The sequence below is a fragment of the Emydura macquarii genome, unplaced genomic scaffold (genome assembly GCF_026122565.2).
Source record: "Emydura macquarii macquarii isolate MOO-44397 ecotype Brisbane River unplaced genomic scaffold, CSIRO-AGI_Emac_v2 contig_499, whole genome shotgun sequence".
NCBI classification, from domain to species: domain Eukaryota; kingdom Metazoa; phylum Chordata; order Testudines; family Chelidae; genus Emydura; species Emydura macquarii.
Genome location: NW_027130636.1, coordinates 899,177 through 912,389, shown reverse-complemented (window position 1 = coordinate 912,389; position 13,213 = coordinate 899,177).

Genomic DNA, 13,213 nt, shown 5'->3' with positions numbered 1-13,213 from the left:
TCTTGTCACTCCTAAAATGCCTTGAGATTTTAGGTTTAGATGAGGAGCCTTAAAAACAAAGTCAACCCAAAAGCAAAGCAGGAGATGTTCAAAGGCATAAGAGGCAGGGAGGCACCCAACTCCTCTTTGTGGTCTTGAAAATTTCTCTCCAAGTGAAAATTGACTTAAGCAAAGATGCCTGGCCTGGAAATCAGCCCCTCTGCAGTTCATCATAGCACATCAAAGTGTCAATGCTACCTTTCTAAATGGAACTCAGTGGCTCTTCCACGGGGCAGATTATGTTGCAGTAGAAATATTGCTTTGTTTCCATGTGATATATTTTCTTAAACCATTAGGGAACACTGCTGTTCCCTCTTTTCATCGGGGTAGATGGTGACATCCTCTTACTTCTTGAATAGTTTCACTGAAATCCCATGGGTGTCACTAGTGACATCACAATCTATTCTATGATGTTTATTCATTTTATTCCTCTCTCTGGATTTTGTAGCTAAACTAAGATCTGATTCTCCAGTTGGCTGTGTGAAGATAGAACCACCCCAGTGACTTCTACGTGTCTGGATAACATCACTTCCAGGATTGGGATCCTAAAGAGTAATTATTCTTCCAGGAGGAAAGTTAAGTTATGTCCCTCCGGCTCCACAAATTACATGCAACATGTGCCACTACCACCAACTACACATTTCGGACTTCACAGATCAGCGAATGATCCCTTTGTTTACTATTAAATGGTAGGTGAGAAATGAACTGGGAAATCCACCTATTATGACACACATTGGCAGGACCCATTGGAACAAGCCATTGGATGGATGCCTTTGAAGCTATTCAGCTGGATCCCATTAGTCTGTTGTCTGTATGTCCAAAACTCACAGAGGTAACGCATAGCCATGACTCTGAAGTTGTGTCAATTCATCTTCTAGTACAATACTCCAGGGTATATCAAAAACGATGGGTGATGACTCTGAGAAAGAGTTACAAATTCCTAAATCCGAGAGCGGTGTCAGGGACAAAACCACAAGAAGAAGATGCAGAAAGTGTGTATCAGATTTAATGGAAAGTGACGCAGGCTGGAAAATATTCCCACCCTCATTTTTATAGCTCTTAAAGTGCAATATTTATTTATTATTTCTTTGGCATAAGATTGTCTGAAGAAATACCATGCTGATGAGAGCCTCGTCTTGTGATCCCATGGCATGCACAAGAAGAGTAGTGGCCAATATTCTATGGCCAATGCTGTATTTTGCAGCGTAACCATGGGGATGGCACTAGCATCAGTGTCCAGTGTACAGAAACTACACCCATGCACAGTTAGGAATGGCCAGATCCATTTAGAAAGTTGCATGCTACTTTCTGGAAACTACAGTAATTTCCCCTTCATCATTATTTGCTGTCCTGGAGCTCTTGGCATTCCTTATGACCCATCTAAAGTGTAGAAGTCCATTGCCATGGCAACCAAAACATATTATTTTTTCCAGCTGTCAAAAAATGTTGAATTTAAAAAAAAAAAAGGGAGAAGAAGAAACAGAGAGAGGAAATTCTAAGAAAGTGAAATAATCTGGAAAAAGAGCAGGCAGCTGCTTTCCTCCTGCTTCTGCTGCAACTTTCTCCCTAACAAACATTGGTTGGGGGCAGACAGGAAACCTTTGAATGGGGTTAGTAAGAGCTTGTCCACAAGGGGAAATTGACCAGACTAGCTATTGCAGAATAAACTCACAAAGTGCACGAATTATTCTGGAATAGAGTTACCACCCGGAGATCTATTCCACAATAGCTCTTTGGTCAGTTTCCCCGTGTGGCCAAGCTCTTCGTTAAACCCGTACCTGTTGCTTCCGTTCAACACATCAAGAAAGAGCTAACTCCTGGAGCTCTATCTTTCTCTCGCTCAGTTTGTCACATAATTTTGTGCATCTGTTCCGATTTTCCCTATAACTCTGACCATCTTTGTTTCTCCTCCCGCTTTGCTTTATTTTGAACCCTTTAGAAGCCCGAAATTTGATGATTTTCCCTGTTGTACCTTTGCACACACAAGTATTTGTCATTGTAGGGCCACTTCCAAAGGCTGAGCTGTGCGCATGGAATTTTTCCTTGGTAAGAAGGTGTTAAAGAATTGGTTTGGGAGGGGATGAAGATGCAGTGTACAGGTAACATTGTGCTGACTTTGGTCACAGTGGCTGGAGTGCTGTCTCAGCCTCATGTCGGGGAAGGCCTGATGCATGGGGGACATTTCACAATGACTTAGATTGGCAACCCTTTGGGGCAGGGACTGTCTTTTTGTTCTGTGTTTGTACAGAACCTAGCGCAATGGCGTCCTGGTCCATGACAAAAGCTCCTACGCGTAATGGGAATATAAATCATACAGAATAATTGTGGACATTTATTTAACAACCAAGGAGGGCAAATTTTGAGTTTGCCAACCTGGGGGAAACCATATGAGCTCTGAACTATCCAGTGTCCATGTTGAAATGCCACAACTCTTGGTTGGGCTCTTGCTTCCATGGAGTGGTTTTTGCTCCCCCGGGAGGCCAAGCAGAAGGCTCTAGGCCAGTGGTTCCCAACATTTTTGGCTCAAGGGCCATAAATATCATTTTTACAACCCTGAAGGGCCACCAGTCTATCAACCCATTAAAATGTGTTGACGGATACACCATTAAGAATGACAAATCACTACATATTTAAAGCAAAGATTTTGATGCTGTTGTGCTTATTTTTACATTCACTATTTTACACCTACAAATTACTCACAGTATGTCACACGCTCACAGACAAAGCACTAGTGTAGATGAGTGACTGTCACTACACACTGAAGCACATGGTCTGGCAGCTAAGTCACGGTGGTTGACAAACCGGAAGGCACTGATTTTTAGAGTCCTGCCTCTCCTCAAGCATGATGGGTCCTGGCTGCTCCACCAGCAGCCCCTTTCCCACCCACTGCAGCTAGATGGAAGAAGTTCAGCGAGGCCCTGGCTGCAGCAGGGAAACCGCACGCATTCTGTAGCCCTGTGCACTCCACCTGGGTCCCTAGGCAGTGGCTCCCGTCTGCAGCCAGGGGCATGAGAGATCAGTGCTCCCCAACCTCTGGCTCCAGCAGGGATCCCAGAGCCTAGGGACCCAGGCAGAACGTTTTGCCATGCTCTCTGCTTCAGCCGGGGTGGAGTGCAGGGAGTGCTGATCTCTCATCTCCTCGGATGCAGCAAGGAGCCTGCACCGGTCTTGCAGCCCCACAGCAACACGCTCCGCTTGAGTCCTTAGGTGGCGGCTCCCTTCTGCAGCCAGTGGGAGGGGAGCGGCGGGCCACTTTGAAAGCCCCCGTGGATCACTTTTGGACCCCAGGCCACAGATTGGGAACCACTGCTCTAGGTTCTACAGAAACATCATAGCAGTCAAATGACTCTCTGGTATCCAGGCATACCTCCCTAGCAGCAGCCTGTCGGGTCCCCAAACATGGGTTGCCCTTCACTTATTTAAACTCAACCCTGGCTAATGGTTTTTAGCTGAAGAAGCCACTGGATCCTCAGTGTGGATGACTCAGGGAGTGTGTATCATTAGGCTGGGCTGCAGAGTCTGGGTAAGAAGGGGAGGTGCCATGCCTTCACCTTCTCCAGGCCCTGGTTTAAGGAATGAAGACCTGGTGCATCAGGGATCTCCCTTCTCTATTATTCTGCACTGTCATTTTCCCATCAAAGCCTCAGTTCTTTGTAGCCCACTAGGAAATGCTACCACTACAACTCAAGGGCCATTGCAACCTATGGGAAGAGAGTCCCCCTGGCCAGCCCTCCCATACACTTGTGTCTTGTACGGAGGCAAGGAGTGTTGCCCACTCTCATGATTTGTTTAGGATTCTTGCAAGAAATGGTGCTTTTCTCAAAGCTCCAGCTCTTGGAGTCAGGTGATTCCATCAGACGATCAGCTTTCATTTAAAAAAAAGTTAATTTCTAGCCTTCATGACTGTGAAGAAAAGCATGAAAATGTGACTCTTAAAGACTTGCAGTCTCATTAGTTTTTTTAGCCAATCTCAAGTTTCCGGGGGACCAACACTGAGGGTTGACAGTTCTGGGTAAGCAGCTGACCATCAAGGTTTGCCCAGTTCTTGCTATTTCGATCTGGCTCACTTTTTTGGCTGTTGCTGCTAGCAGAATGTCAGCAGTGCCACCCTTCTTTGTCTCCTCTGCAGGGCAGTTACCAGTAACACCACAGTGCAGTTTGCAAACTGAGGACAAATCCTTGACCCTTGCCCACCCGCCCGGAGAGAGAAAACCAACGGACAAACAGCTGGGCAGATCAAAGAGAATTGCTAACCTTTGCTTTGCAAAAGCAAGCAGGTAGGAGAGAAGAACAGAGAGCCAGGGATTGAGCGGCTGCTGCTGAGCTTGGGGAATGCAGGCGTCAGCAAAGACCCTTTTGGATGTCTGTGCTGTCCTGCAGGGAGGGTGGCTGGGGGCGTGGGGGGGCACCTTCGTTCTAGAGAGCACCTGGACTCCATTTTACGTAGACTTGGGGATAGTGAACTGTCAGCACGACATCGCTGACCTCTCAAATGCTGAATCAGGAGGCTGATGGGACAGAAAACGTGCTTTATGGTAAAGCAATCAAACTTAGCTTCAACATGCCCAGATGTACATTGCTAGCTGGAGGAAATGGACTCCATAGAGCAGGAGAGCCTTTAACACACAGCTTGCACATTAACGTGGTCGACCCTCTTTCCAGCCCCGGGGTCCTGCTGGTCTGACACCAGTGCCTCCCCTCTGCCAAGTGGTAGCAGATGTCTGGGGCCTTCTAGGTCAGTGTCCCTGGGGAGGAGAAACGGATTTATTCTAAGAATCACTTGCTTTATCTGCACATGCACACCAGTCCTGGAAGGAAGGTGGTCAAACAGCATGCAAGGCAATCCCTTCTTCCCAGCAGAGAGGCTGGGGGGGGGGGCATGCCTGCTGGGAAGAGCTGGGCTAGCTGTCCTGGCAGATGGACAGGAGAGGACTGACAAAGAGCCCAGGTATGGCAGAAGTGTGGTATGTGGGGAGGCGGGGCCAGGATGTCATGTGATTTGAAGGACTATATGCACTGCGGATGATAACTGGGTTATGTTTCAGGCTTTTGTTATGGACTATTTTGCAATCTTTTCGTAATAAACCAGTCCAAGAAGGGGGGTTACTGAGGCAAGTAAGCTGAGGGAAACTGAGGCAAGTGGGACTGTTCTGCCACAGCCTACCACAGGAGGGCATCCTGGGCAGGCCCGCCCTAGGACAGTCTCCATCTCTGGTGACCCCGCGGGTGGAGTGGAATGAACGTCCCAGGATTTGGCTGACTCAGGGGGGGGCGGCAGCGCAGTCAGAAAAGGCTGCGGTTGGAAGGAGTAAAGGCGTGTGGGAGCCTTATGCAATGTAGCTTTGCACCACTGCAAACTCTTTGAGACAGGGACTGTCTTTTTAGTCGGCGTTCGTACAGCACCTTGTACAACGGGGTGCTGGTTCAGGACGGGGGCTTCCAGGCACTCCTGCCATGCAAAGAAATAATCGCACTCATTTGCTTGGTCGCCTGGGACCCTGCAGAGGCTGGGGTGGAGTGCAGCATTGGTTGCCAGCTAGCTCCTATGTGGCGCTAAAGGTGTTGCTTTAACCTATAAAATGCTAGCGGTTTGGGATCGTGCAGCCGGAGGGGCCCCCCGCCACTGCTTGTGTGACACCATGGCAGATGCAGAGAGCAGAGGCTCCTGAGCCACTGGGTTTAACTGGCCAGGCACTGTTGGCAAGATGCTATCTGTGATAGGTCCTTCTCTACCCATGCCTGGGTTGGCAAGAAAGGCTGCCTTGTCTCCTGGACATTTGGGATTAGAGAGAGAGGGCCCTGTTGGGGAAGGCGTACATGGTGATAAGGTGAGGAAAGGCCAGCGGCACAGGTGCAATTATCATCTGCAGATGTACCCAGAGCAGAGCATAGGCATGGAACTGATCACGCTAAATAAGAGCTGTGAAGTACAAAGGCTTATCCCCCTTGGTTAAGGGGGGATGCAGAAAGAGGAGACAATTCCCTCCTGCACCTTTTGCGGGAGTCAGGACCAGATTCAGAGATTCCAAGGCCAGAAGGGGCCATCGTAATCATCTAGTCTGACCCCCTGGGTGTCACAGGCCAGGGAACGATCCCAGAATTATTCCAAGCGCCGGTCTGTTAGAAACACATCATCTCGATTTAAAATGGTCACTGATGGAGAACCGACCTTAACCTTTGGTAAGTTGTTCCAATGGATAATTACTCGCCGTTAAAATTTTACTCCTTATTTCCAACCCGAATGTATCTAGCTGCAACATCCAGCCATTGGAGCATGTTGTACCTGTCTCTGCCTATTGTCAAATATTTGTTCCCCACGTAGGTACTTACGGACTGTAACCAAGTCACCTCTTAACCTTCTCTTGGTTCAACCGAATAGACTGAGCTCCTTGAACTCCATCACTGTAAGGCAGATGTTCTAATCCTTTGATCATTCTCATGACTCTTCTCTGAGCCTTCTCCAGTTTGAATTGTTGGCACCAGACCTGGACACAGGATTCCAGCAGCAGCCGCGCCAGTGCCAAAGATCAAGATAAAATAACCTCCCCGCTTCCACTTGAGATTCCCTTGGTTGCACATACCAGGAGCGTTAGCTCTTCTGGCCACAGCGCCACACTGGGAGCTCAGGTTCAGCTGATTATCCACCCCGACCCCCAAATCTTTCTCAGAGTCACTGATTCCTAGAGAGAGTCCCTCAGCCTGTAAGTATGACCAACATTCTTTGTTCCTAGTTGTATCAGGTTATATTTAGCCATGTTAAAACACATATGGTTTGCTTGCGCCCACTTTACCAAGCAATGCAGATTGCTCTGAATCAGTGACTTTCCCCCTTCATTGTACACCACTTCTCCAATCTTTGCGTCATCTGCAAACTTTATCAGGGATGATTTTATGTTTTCTTCCAGGGCATGGATAGCAATGTTCAATAGCGTAGGGCCAAGAACCCATCCACGCAGGACCCCACTGGAAACGTACCTGCTCGATCTTTGACCCCAGCTGTGGGGAAAAAGGGGTAGCCACTGCAGGGCTGTGGTTCCCAAACATTTTCATTATAGCAGGATGTTTTTTTTTTCCTTTGAAATTTTTTTCCAACTACAAATGGTTTTTGTGGGAAATAGTGGGTGAAAATCTCTGGCCTGTGTTCTGCAGGAGATGGTGCTGGTGATCACAGTGGTCCATCTGCCCTTATAATCTATTAATTGGGATGAACAACAAACCTTCAGATATTCCCATGCTGATTTTACACCTCTTCTTTTGCCATCTACGTGAACCAGTTAATACAGTGAATACAGTTTTTGAAAGTGATGGGTGCAGCTGTTGGTTACAAAACTCCAATATGTGTCTATACTCTTATTTCCTCTTCCTGAATGCAGGACTTTACACAGGACTACATTTCTTCTCACTGCCTTCAGCATTCAATCCTCTAATCTCTCCTGGTCACTTGCTCTGTTGCTTCTGTCCTTTGAATGTGCCCTGTCTCCAACTTTGGCTTCTTCTGCAAATTTGATCACAATTTAATTTCACACCAAAGCAACACCCAATGAAGATACTCCACAGGGTGCTGACTGGTGCCTGTTTCCACAGACTGCAGTCTGAGAACCACTGCTCTATTAATAAGTGATCCATGGCATACAAGACTTTGACACTCACTGCTATAGCGTGTCATCTGAATATTAGGAAATGTGTCCCAAACCTTGTGCTCAGTGTGGAATGAGTTTAAACCTCAAATACATGGAGCTTGCTTTTCCGCCCTGTTGCGCTAGTATGACAGCACTTAATGGATTTCCACTGGTGTAGAATTGGTGTAATGGAGGGGTGAATCATGTTGGGGTCTTTTTTGCCCTAAAAGTGCTGTAGCATCAGCATTGCCTGATGCTGAAGGGTTGCTATTTAGGTTATGAAGTCATATGATCCTGTCTCAGCAAATGGTTAGCTTGTGAATAATTCTTTAGTGTCAGGTTCCAAAAGCTAATAACCAGCTAAGAAAGCATTAATGCAAAACTATTTTGATTTGCAAGAGCCTGTCTCAACAAATTGGGTGTGGTTTGGTAATCCAAAATTGTCTGAAATATTATATATATTATATATATATATATTATATATATAATATTTCAGACAACTTTGGATATATGTATATATATATATTATAACACTTGCTTGTCTTCCAATGGGTGTTACAGGGATGGGGGTAATTACCGAATGTTGGCACAGTGCCCTTGCAAAGGTATACTGTTATCTATGAGCTACATATTGGAGATAAGGTGAATTTGGTCTGAATTTTTTAAGCAATGGTTCAGATGCCAAACCAAAGCCAGGTTTTGGCTGCATCGAACCCTCATCACGAGACTTTTGTCCAGACCTTGCCTCTTGCACGTTTCCATGTGGCACTCAAGGAATGAGAGAGCTGTGGTCCCCAAACTGTGGCCTCTGCTCCACCGAACTCTTGCTACTCGACAGAGAGCTGGCTGATCATATGCTGCTGACTTCTCCTCGCATCCAGCTGCTAGATTGCATTAAAAGAAACAAAAACCCACTAAACTCTTTCCCAGTACTGCTGTTCCATGGAAGCAATGGTTGTGGTTGCAATGGAGACATTATGTAACCATGGATGGAAGGGGAGGTGGCCAGGCAGCCACCAATAGAAAGAGAGGTGGTTCCTGAGACAATCTCTCCGTTAAGATGTGGCCCATGCTATGAGACAGTTGAGAGCTCCTGCCCCTGGGGAAGCATCTGGCAGATAAGCGGTGAGGGCTAAGACTTGGATTAAAGCTGCATCTCTCTCTAAAAGTTTGCAGCATTGGTTGGATTCTGACTGATCATTCCCTGTGTAGCAAGGCTGAATGAACTCATGTGCCTGTCATTTGGCGTGAACAGTCTGTGCACATTCTTGAGCTTGGGACTAGAATGTCAGCTCCTGTCCTGATGCCAATGGCTGCATTCCTCCTAGAGGCTGCTCCCAAGAATGCCAGCGCAGATCATTTTTAGGGAGAAGGCCAGGAGTGTCACCTGTATTTGGGGCGGAGAACCAATTAAACCCTCGGGGAGAGATCTATTAACATATTTGTGATTTTCTGCCATGCCTGGAAGTGGACTGAAAGCGTGTGTGTGTGTGTGTGTGTGTGTGTGTGTGTGTGTGTGTGTGTGTGTGTGTGTGTGTTTTTACTAAACACGGCTCACCAGTCAGGGCAAATTTTTTGAATTCTCTCCTCCACTAGATCACCCCTCTTCTGCCCGTCTCCAAACCCCAAGCACATATCGTCTACATCTTGGAATTCTCTCATCAATCTCTCTGACCCGACCACAGATTTCAGAAGGAAAATCAGCCATGAGTCGATTAACGAAAGCCCCAAGCAGCAAAAAGATAAAAATTGGAAGGAGGGGTAGAAAAATAACAGGGAGAAAAGAAATAGAGAGGGTGAGAAGAAGGAGTGACAAGTCCAAAATGTATCAGAATAGCCTAAGGAACCAATATCTCTCCTTTCTAAAAAATAGAGTCTTAAACAGCACATTCATTAGTCATTATTTTCATTATGTATTATTTGTACTGTGATAACACCTACATAAGAACGGCCATAGTGGGTCAGACCAACGGTCCATCTAGCCCAGTATCCTGTCTTCTGACAGTAACCAGTGCCAGCTGCTTCAGAGGGAATGAAGAAAACAGGTCAATTTCGACCTGTCAGCCAGTCCCAGCTTCTAGGAGGTTCACCCAGAGCAGGGGGTTGCATCCCTGACCATCTTGGCTAATAGCCATTGATGGACCTGTCCTCTAAGAGGAGGGTTCCAATCATAGACGTGAGAGTCCAGTCATAGATCAGGGCCCCACTGCGCTGGTGCGGTACAGACACACCATAAAAAAAGACACTCTGTCCCCAGGAACTTATAATCAAAACGGAAGTCAAGAGACATCCATCCATGGCCAAGCCACAAAACAAGGGCTGCTTTGTTATAATCAATATGTAGGGTCATTGGACCAACTATTACTTTCAGACTATCCTGTTTTCAGATATAAATGCTTCCAAGAGTACCTTGACAAGGATTAGTTACTAGGTCAGATGGTCTCAAACTTCTCCTAGTGTGAGCCACATCTTAAGAAACAGACGTATCCCCTTCCATTCAGGATTGTGCAGATCACCTCCCCTGTAACTGGCGTTCCAGTAACATCCCTTTGGCCACTATAAAGACCACATATGTGAAAAACCAGCATCTGGGTAATACTTTATGTATTTGTAGCTTCTTTTCATTAGAGATGCCCAAAACCCAGGATTTTCAGATTGCAGGACATTTCAATAGTTTAAAATTTGGTTTCGTTGTGATCTGGATGGCAGGGCTGCCCCGGACAACTGGAAGGCCTGGAATCTTCCACCCCAGGAGAGTCCACATTGAGGGGGATAGCCTAGAATGATGGGCCCTGGGAGCCATGTTGCCCAGCAACCTGCTAGGACACCAAGCGGGTTTCTGTTAGAAGCCTGCCAGCGATTTGAGAAAAGTTTGCTGAACCCAAGACATTGTCATGAAACATTTCAGGTGCGACAAACTGGCATTTGCTGACGAACCAGAGCCATTCCTGACCAGCTCTTCTCTTTATCTGATCTAGTAGCTGGAAACAAGAAGGCGCGTCAGCACCATGGAAGCATCCAGCTCTTTGCAGACCACAGGCAAGTGCTTGGGCACCAATGGTGGTCCGTGACCCACCATTAGAGAATCACTGATCTCAGGCTATGGCTACATTTAAAAGGCTACAGCAGCACAACTGCAGGGGAACTTCAGTATGGACACTTACTGCAGTGATAGGAGGGGTTCGCTCATTGCCGTCATTAATCCATCTGCCCTCAGTGTCAGCATGTCAATCAAGGGCATCAAAGTTCCTTCAAAAGACAATTCTCCCCCATGCTTATGAAGATGCTTCTTTATAAGCTTCAGTATTTGCAGCCAGCAAGTATTTCCAAACAATTTAGCCTCTTTTTCTTTTCTGAAGCTATGCATCAATGGATTTTGATTTTCTTTTCTTTCACCAGTTATTTGAAATCACTCACTGGATGTTTTACGTGAACAGCTTTTGATGGGTGGATTGCTGGCAACCTATTGTTTCCAGGATTTGCTATTCAAACCTTTTTGTGGGCAGAATCCATCTCTGTGCACAGATGCAGCATTAGACCTAGGCAGCACTTAAGTCAGCGTAAAGCTGAACTCATATAAGCATAGCTTAAATGATCCACAGGGTGCATTGGTGTAACTGGATCAATTTTAAGTTGTTTTAATGACACCAGGGCAATGTTTCTCTCATCAGCGAGCCCTTTGCCCTGTCGAGAGATAGGGGAAGACTTGGGACCTGAAGCAATCTCTGTTATATCTGGGGTTTCCCCATCCCCGTTGTTAATTATGAAACCGGGAGGAGTGGAATCAGTTTGCCAGTGTTTCTATTTAGAGCCAGATGGGAAACACTGGGGTCAATTTATGGAATCTTCATGACCTATGTGGGCACTTGGCTAACCAGATAAGTGTCCCTGGGGGAGATGCACTCAGAGTAATGGATGGCTTTCCTAGAGAAAACAGGCTGTGCCACTTAATACTCTCTGCTAGAGATTTAATTTCATCTAGGTACATGGGAAAATACAGCCCATAATGCTAAGTCTTGGAACAGACATCTCCAGAATTAATGTGATAGTGGGTAGGCACACCAGTCCTCTGCTAACCAACACTGTAATTCCCACACCAGGTGCATCAAATATTTGTCTGCTTGGTGTATTTCTGTGGCTCCCATGGCATGTTTGGATCCCGCTGAATCTCAGCTTTCATTGAAAAGCAAAGAGTGACTTTCTAGAACTCATGGTTAGGAAGAAAACTTGCCAGATGTGACCACAGCACAACCAATGGAGAGATGTCTTCCTGAATCTGCAGACAGCCTGAAACACTGGCTCGGACAGGAATGACTCTCATTTATCTTGTTGGGGCGTTGATGCAAAAGCCCAGTGTGGACTGTGTAATGTCAGCATTAACCATTGCCTTGCTGATCGTTTTAGCAGATAGATGGGGAAGTGGGTGGGGGTGAAACCCGCAGGGGAGAGGGAGATTTGGCAATTGCTGCAGTCAGTGAAAGCCCCCCCGCACCCCCCCCCCACATCCCAAGACAGAATTTCACCTGAAAGCAACGGCACCACAGAAGGATAGAGACAGAAGAATTCCTCACAGAGTTCAAGTCCTCAGTCCCTCTTAACTACATGCCAGCAGTGGATTACTTGATCTTTACCCCGTTAGCAGTTATCAAACAAACTCCTTCAGCCCTCCCTTTCAGATAGACTTCCTTGTAAAGACCTACCAGTGTTACTGATAAACTAGAGCAGAGGACACAATTCTCAACCCATGCCCTCACCCTCTTATCCTGTCACCTTCTGTGGAAATAATTCCTCTTCAGTCTGGTTTTTCCCTTTCAAAAAGTGGAAACAAAACCATACGATGGTTCACGCTACCATTAGCATGTCTGTTGAGAGACTCCTTTATTTTAGATTTTATTGTCTCATTTTCCTATGGACAAATGGACATAGCACATTTACCATCAATAAAATATTGGTAGAAAAGACCTAATTCAGCCTTTATGTAAGTCAATTTGGGGGATAACTGGCTTGGCAGCAGCAGAGCTGAGAAGGATCTGGGAGTTGTGGTGGATCAGAACCTCAACATGGGTCAGCAAAACGATGCTGTTGCAAAAAAAGCAAATGCAATTTTAGGTTGCATTACCTGTGGCACAGCATGCAAATCATGGGTGGTGATAGTACTGCTCTACTCGGTGTTGGTTAGGCCTCAACTGGAGTACTATGTCCAGTTTTGGTCATTAACGTAAAGAAACTGGAAAGGATCCAGAGGGGAGCGACAAAGATGATCAAAGGGATGGAACACAAGTTACATGAACAACGGCTGAAGGAACTGGGTGTGTTTAATTTGGAAAAGAGGAGATTGAGCGGGATATGATAGCGGTCTTCAAATACTTGAAAGGCTGCCATAGAAAAACATGGAGGAAAAGTTGTTCTCTTTTGCCACAGAGGGCAGGACAAGTAGTAATGGGTTCAAACTACAGCATAGCAGATTTAGATTAAATTTTAGGAAAAGATTCCTAACTGTAAGAACAGTAGGAAAATGAAACAGACTGCCCAGAGCGGTCATGGAAGCTCCTTCA